This window comes from Peromyscus leucopus, chromosome 4 (assembly GCF_004664715.2).
Source record: "Peromyscus leucopus breed LL Stock chromosome 4, UCI_PerLeu_2.1, whole genome shotgun sequence".
Lineage (NCBI taxonomy): Eukaryota > Metazoa > Chordata > Mammalia > Rodentia > Cricetidae > Peromyscus > Peromyscus leucopus.
Genome location: NC_051066.1, coordinates 32,568,780 through 32,576,849, shown reverse-complemented (window position 1 = coordinate 32,576,849; position 8,070 = coordinate 32,568,780). Strand labels below are relative to the sequence as shown.

Here is an 8,070-nt window from a genome sequence, read left to right as displayed (position 1 = left end):
TAGTTCCACATCCTCTCCAGCATAAAGTGTCTTCAGTGTTTTTGATCTTAGCCATTCTGACAGGCATAAGGTGGTATCTCAGAGTTGTTTTGATTTGCATTTCCCTGATGATTAGGGATGTTGAGCAATTTCTTAAATGTCTTTCAGCTATTTGAGTTTCCTCTGTTGAGAATTCTCTGTTTAGTTCTAAAGCCCATTTCTCAATTGGACTGTTGGTCGTTTTGATGTCTAATTTCTTGAGTTCCTTATATATTCTGGATATCAGTCCTCTGTCACCTGTGGGGTTGGTGAAGATCTTTTCCCATTCTGTAGGCTGTCGCTTTGTCTTGTTGACCGTATCCTTTGCTCTACAAAAGCTTCTCAGTTTCAAGAGGTCCCATTGATTGATTGTTTGTCTCAGTGTCTGCGCTACTGGTGTTATATTTAGGAAGTGATCTCCTATGCCAATGCGTTCAAGACTACTTCCTACTTTCTCTTCTAGCAGGTTCAGAGTAGCTGGATTTATGTTGAGGTCCTTGATCCACTTGGACTTAAGTTTTGTGCACGGTGACAGATATGGATCTATTTGCAGCCTTCTACATGTTGATATCCAGTTATGCCAGCACCATTTGTTGAAGATGCTTTCTTTTTTCCATTGTACACTTTTGGCTTCTTTGTCAAAAATTATATGTTCATAGGTGTGTGGGTTAATGTCAGGGTCTTCAATTCGATTCCATTGGTCCACATGTCGGTTTTTATGCCAATACCAAGCTGTTTTTATTACTGTAGCTCTATAGTAGAGCTTGAAGTCAGGGATTGTGATGCCTCCAGAGGTTGTTTTATTGTACAGTATTCTTTTGGTTATCCTGGGTTTTTTGTTTTTCCATATGAAGTTGAGTATTATTCTTTCCAGGTCTGTGAAGAATTGTGTTGGTGTTTTGATGGGGATTGCATTGAATCTGTAGATTGCTTTTGGTAAGATTGCCATTTTTACTATGTTAACCCTGCCTATCCATGAGCATGGGAGATCTTTCCATTTTCTGACATCTTCTTCAATTTCTTTTTTCAGGGACTTAAAGTTCTTGTCATATAGGTCCTTCACTTGCTTGGTTAGTGTTACCCCAAGGTATTTTATGTCATTTGTGGCTATTGTAAAAGGTGATGTATCTCTAATTGCCTTCTCAGCTTCTTTGTCCATTGTATATAGGAGGGCTACTGATTTTTTTGAGTTGAGCTTGTATCCTGCTATGTTGCTGAAGGTGTTTATAAGCTTTATCAATTCCTGGGTGGAATCTTTGGGGTCACTCAAGTATACTATCATGTCATCTGCAAATAGGGAAAGCTTGACTTCTTCCTTTTCAATTTGTATCCCCTTAATTTCCTATGTTGTCTTATTGCTCTGGCTAGAACTTCAAGTACTATATTGAATAATTATGGGGAGAGTGAACAGCCTTGCCTCGTTCCTGATTTTAGTGGAATTGCTTTGAGTTTCTCTCCATTTAATTGGATGTTGGCTGTTGGCTTGCTGTAAATTGCCTTTATTATGTTTAGGTATGTTCCCTGTATTCCTGATCGCTCCAAGACTTTTATCATGAAGGGGTGTTGGATTTTGTCAAATGCCTTTTCTGCATCTAGTGAGATGATCATGTGGTTTTTTTCTTTGAGTTTGTGTATATGGTGTATTACATTGATGGACTTTCATATGTTGAACCACCCTTGCATCCCTGGGATGAAGCCTACTTGATCATGGTGGATAATTGTTCTGATGTGTTCTTGGAGTCTGTTTGTCAGTATTTTATTGAGTATTTTTGCATCAATGTTCATGAGGGAGATCGGTCTGTAGTTCTCTTTCTTTGTTGCATCCTTGTTTGGTTTAAGAATCAGGGTAATTGTAGCCTCATAGAAGGAGTTTGGTAATGTTCCTTCTGTTTCTATTATGTGGAACAATTTAGAGAGTATTGGTATTAACTCTTCTTTGAAGATCTGGTAGAATTCTGCGCTGAAACCATCTGGTTCTAGGCTTTTTTTGGTTGGGAGACTTTTAATGACTGTTTCTATTTCCTTAGGGGTTATTGGACTATTTAAATAGTTTATCTGGTCTTGATTTAACTTAGGTATGTGGTACCTATCCAGAAAAATGTCCATTTCTTTTAAGTTTTCCAGTTTTGTGGAGTAGAGGTTTTTGAAATATGACCTTATAATTCTCTGGATTTCCTCACTGTCTGTTTTTATGTCCCCCTTTTCTTTTCTGATTTTGTTGATTTGGATTCTCTCTCTGTTTTTTGGTTAGTTTGGATAAGGGCTTATCTATCTTGTTGATTTTCTCAAAGAAATTCTTTGTTTCATTAATTTTTTTTTATTCTCTTAGTTTCTATTTTATCAATTTCACCTCTCACTTTGATAATTTCCTGGCGTCTATTCTTCCTGGGAGACTTTGCTTCCTCTTGTTCTAAGAGCTTTCAGTTATGCTGTTAAGTCACTAGTGTGGGATTTCTCCAACTTCTTTATGTGGGCATTTAGTGCTATGAATTTCCCTCTTAGCACTGCTTTCTTAGTGTCCCATAAGTTTGGGTATGTGGTGTCTTCATTTTCATTGATCTCTAGGAAGTCTTTAATTTCTTTATTTCTTCCTTAACCCATTGGTGATTCAGTTGAGCATTATTCAGTTTCCATGAGATTGTAGGTTTTCTGTAGTTTTTGTTGTTGTTGAAATCTAACTTTAAACCATGGTGGTCTGATAGAACACAGGAGGGTCTAGTCTGTTTGGTGTTCTATAGGCTTCTTGTATCTTCATAGGCATTTCCTTCTTTAAGTTGGGGAAGTTTTCTTCTATAATTTTGTTGAATATATTTTCTGTGCCTTTGAGTTGGTATTCTTCACTTTCTTCTATCCCTATAATTCGTAGGTTTGGTCTTTTCATGGTGTCCCCAATTTCTTGGACATTTTGGTTCATGACTTTGCTGGCTTTAGTGTTTCCTTCGACTAATGAAACTATTTCTTCTACTGTATCTTCAATGTCAGAGATCCTCTCTTCCATCTCTTGCATTCTGTTGGTTATACTTGCATCTGAAGTTCCCGATCTTTTACTCAGGTTTTCTATTTCCAGCATTCCCTCTGTTTGTGTCTTCTTTTTTTTTCAATTTGCCTTTTCAGGTCTTGGACTGTTTCCTTTATTTGTTTCATTGCTTTTTCATGATTTTCTTTCAGTACTTTATTGTTTTCTTCCAGTACTTTATTGTTTTCTTCCAGTACTTTATTGTTTTCTTCCAGGACTTTATTGTTTTCTCTCAGGACTTTATTGTTTTCTTGCAGGACTTTATTGTTTTCTTCTAATTTGTTTGCCCTTTCCTCTAGTTGTTTACAGCATTCTTCCAATTTTCTTGTCTTTTCCTCTACACAAGCCTCTACCTTCTTCATGATGTTACTCATAAGGCTACTTTCTTCTGCTTCTTCCAATTTTTGATGTTCAGGTCTAAATGTTGGAGGCGGGCTCGGTTCTGGTGATGCTGTATTGCTCTTCATTTTGTTGTATGTACTTCTGCCTTGACGTCTGCCCATCTCCTTGTGGTTCCTTCTTGGTCTTATCAGTGTACTTGGTTCAGAAAGAGCTGACAGATTCAGGAAGTCTCTCTCTCTTGTCCAGATGGGAGTTCTCTTGTCCAAATGGGAACTCAGGGGCAGGATGGAAGCTCTTATCTGGACTGGAAGTCTCTGGTCCAGAAGGGAAGTCAGGGGCAGGATGGGAGCTGGGTGCTGGTCTCTTAGTCTCAGGAAGTGGCTGGGGTCTCAGGCACATGGGCATGGGGGCAGGGCGTGGAGATTGCAGGGGCTGCCAGGGGGCACTTGGAAAAGGGGATCCCTCCAGGTGGGGCTAGAAGGGGATCTGCCCAGTGGCCAGAACCTGGGGCCAAGTTGCGCAGGTCTTCCCGGAGTGGCTGGTGCCCAGGGATGGGGTCCGGGTTGGTCCCGGATACTCACCACTGGTCCAGAAGGGAAGTCGGGGGCAGGGTAGGAGCTGGGGGCTGGTCTCTAAGTTTCAGGAAGTGGCTGGGGTCTCGGGCAGATGGGCGTGGGGGAGGGCACGGAGATTGCAGGGGCTGCCGGGGGGCTTGGAAAAGGGGATCCCTCCCGGTGGGGCTAGAAGGGGACCTGCCCGGTGGGCAGAACCTGGGGCCAAGTGCAGGTCTTCCTGGAGTGGCTGGTGCCCAGGGATGGGGTCCGGGTTGGGCCCGGATACTCACCTCTGGTCCAGAAGGGAAGTTGGGGGCAGGATGGGTGAACCTTGATTTTTTAAGAACTTTTAATTTTCACTACCAACTTAGAAAAAAATATCGTCCTGATTTCTTAACCAGTATAATACTACTTATGAGCATGCAAATTATTCATCTCCATTTTATTATCAGTCAAGCAATTTTGCAGTTAATAACATTATATTATTTAATTTCTCTCAAACTTTTATTCCCATACAGTGTCTTCTCAGATGCACACAAGTGATTGTTCATGGGAATTATAACTCTAGATAACTCTTTAAATCAGTAACAACAAAAAATAAAGACATTTCAAAAGACACCAAAGTCTAACTATGGTAATTTGCATTGAGAATTCTAAACATGAATGTCTAGTTCAGACTTTGTTAACAAATGAGTGTAGTGATGTTAGAAAAAGGTCAGATAGACAATGCTTGTTAAAACAACAACAATAATAAAATCCATACAATAAATTCTTTCATGTTTTAGGGAAAATTGCAGCATAGTCTAGAACGTGCATCCCACTGATGGATATTCTGGCTAATAGGCTACACATATCTTGCTAGGTAATTTTTTCACCAAACATTTACTTAATGCCTAGAAAGTATTTGAAGAGCTTAGGAAGTTGTTTGTTTTATTTTTCACCAATATTAATTACTTATTTAGAGAATCAGCTTATCTGACCAACTATCTTTACCAAATTCCTTTTTATTTTGAGTTATTTGGAGGATACTTGTTAAATAAGCCCACATGCTATAAATATTATTCTGTTAATAACAAGTCTCTTGGAAGTGTTAATGCCTTTACATCTAAGATATTTATGAGTACTTTCTGCTTTGCTATGAAAATTTACTCCTTCTGGTTCTCTTTTATTCTGATCATGCCAATTCTATTCCAGTAAAAAGTTGTCTTGATCCATTAAGGAGAGAGGGCATTATTAATGGCAAGTCAGTGGTGTGAAACCTTTGCACATTTAAAATCAGAAGCTTAGAGGATTGTAGCAGGAAGTTTTCCTGTCCTGACCACCTGTTCCCCATCCTGGTAGCTGCTTCCAAATAACCACACTGAGACTTAATATCATTTATAAATGCTCAACCAATAGCTCAGGCTTGTTACTAGCTAATTCTTAAATTTAAGTTAATCCATATTTCTATTTATGCTTTGCTGCATGGCTCATGGCTTATTACCTCCTTTTCTACACATTCTGCTTATTCAGCAGCTGACTGGCATCTCCTCTAACTCTACCTTTCCTTATCCCTTCATTGTCACTTTGGCCTTACTACCTAACTTCCTGCCCAGCTACTGAGCTGTCAGCTTTTTATTAACCAATGAGAGTAATACATATTCACAGTGAACAGAAGGATTATTCCACACATAGATATTCAAGAAAAAGATATTTGCCCAATGACAAGAAGGAATTATGACAGAAGGGTCATAGACTTAGATTTTTCATCTTCTCTATGATTGTAGATAGGGTACTTTCTAATTCTTTATTCAAGCCACAATGAAGAAAGCTTCAGTATTTTATCTCAGATTACCAGTCTTCATGGCATCTAAATGGTACAGTGAAATTATTTCTTAAGCTAGTTTAATTCTATGTCTTGACTTCAGTTGCAGGATTAAGAAAACATCAATTAAATGAAGCTATGATCTAAGAAACAAAAGAGCAGAAAGTATCTCTAAAGTGTAAGAATGCAGAGTACATCCCCATATATTTACATCAATATCTACATTTATCTATCTATCTATCTATCTATCTATCTATCTATCTATCTATCCATCCATCCATTCATCCATCCATCCATCCCTTCCCCTCAAAACAATATTATTCAATTAGCAGTCTTAAACCATCTTTATTGTTGGTCTACTTCCTGTCAATCACTAAGATTGCAGCTGACTGATAAAATACAATCCCTATGGTGATATTTTATTTGTGCTATAATAAATAAAGCTTGCCTGGAAATCAGAGGAATAAGTCAGCCATTATAAGTAAACACAAAAGCCATGCAATGTTAACACATGCCTTTAATCCTATCAGTTGGGAGGCAGGATCTGTCTGGATCTATGTGAGTTCAAGGCCACACTGGGAACAGAGCCAGATGTGGTGGCATGTGCCTTAAATTCCAACACTAGCTAACCGTGGAGGCCTGGAGGTCTGTACAGACAGGCAGGAAGTGACAGAGCTGGGCAGGAAGAAGAAGTGATGTAGCTGGACAGAGAAAGCAAATCAGATGATAGAACAGCAAGGCATATAGGTGTGGTTAGACAGGAAGTATATTGCTCTTTGGAAGCCGTGGAGTTGGTGAGGTGAGGTTAGCTGTGGCTTTCCCGATTTCCCCGATCTCTCAGGTTTTCACCCCATATCTGGCTCCGTGTTTTTTAATTTAATAAGACCGTTTAGAAATTTGTCTACAGATCCTCGGCTCTATCTAGAAAGGACACACAGTACACATAAAAAGTTCGAGGCCAGCCTGGGCTACCAAGTGAGTTCCAGGAAAGGCGCAAAGCTACACGGAGAAACCCTGTCTCGAAAAACCAAAATAAATAAATAAATAAAACATGAAATAGACTCCCGCGCTGCGCTGGCCCCTCAGTCTCCTCCCGGTCCAGCGCTCTGGCTCATGGAGGACTCCCCTGGTGCAGACATGGCCTCGGGTGCCACCTGCGCTGTGGTGAAGATTGGAATAATTGGTGGAACGGGCTTGGATGATCCAGAAATTTTAGAAGGAAGAACTGAGAAGTATGTGGATACTCCATTTGGCAAGTCATCTGATGCCTTAATTTTGGGGAAGATAAAAAACATTGACTGTGTATTGCTTGCAAGACATGGGAGACAGCATACCATCATGCCCTCAAAAGTCAACTACAAGGCAAACATCTGGGCTTTGAAGGAAGAGGGTTGTACACATGTCATAGTGACCACAGCTTGTGGGTCCTTGAGAAAGGATCTGGTGACATAGTCATCATCCATCAGTTCATTGACAGGACATCCCTGAGGCCTCAGACCTTCCTTCTATGATGGAAGTCACTGTGGTGCCAGAGGAGTGTGCCACATCCCAATGGCTGAACCGTTTTGCCCCAAAACAAGAGAAGTCCTCATAGAAACAGCTAAGAAGCTTGGACTTCGATGCCATTCAAAGGGGACAATAGTCACAACTGAGGGACCTCGTTTCAGCTCTTGGGCAGAAAGCTTTGTGTTCCGCACTTGGGGTGCAGATGTTATCAATATGACTACAGTTCCAGAGGTGGTGCTTACTAAGGAGGCTGGAATTTGCTATGCAAGTATTGTCACAGCAACCGATTATGATTGTTGGAAGGAGCATGAAGAAGCGGTGTCAGTGGATGGGGTTTTAAAGACCATGAAAGAAAATGCCAACAAAACCAAAAGTTTACTCCTTACGACCATACCTCAAATAGGGACAATGGAATGGTCAGAAACGCTTTGTAACCTGAAGAACATGGCCCAGAGTTCTGTTTTACCGCCAAGAAATTAAAACAGCATGGCTGCTGTTTTACACTTACGAGGAGACTTACTACTACTTCTAGTCTTTGGGGGATTTTGCTTAAACAAAAACAGCGCAACTATGTGGTCTTCATGCCTTTGCCTGGAAAGAAGAACATAGAAAGAGAGGCATTGCACTCCAAGATACCCACACCTCCAGAATCCAGAAGGAAGACAACATCCTGCAGAAATGTAAGAGAACAAAGCAAGCCCAAACCTTGTCAATCATTTCTCCTGTTAAACTGACAACAGTGAAATCTGGCGAGAACACCCATTTCCTGGCGTATGAGCTGGAAACGGGACTGTAGGGTTGTAAATTGGCGCCATCTTTCAGAAGGGCAG

General features: G+C 40.4%; 1 pseudogene; it reads left to right on the top strand.

Annotated features, from left to right (window-relative positions):
• Window positions 1-6,871: 6,871 nt before the first annotated feature.
• On the top strand, window positions 6,872-7,720 carry LOC114704368 (annotated as a pseudogene).
• Window positions 7,721-8,070: the final 350 nt, after the last annotated feature.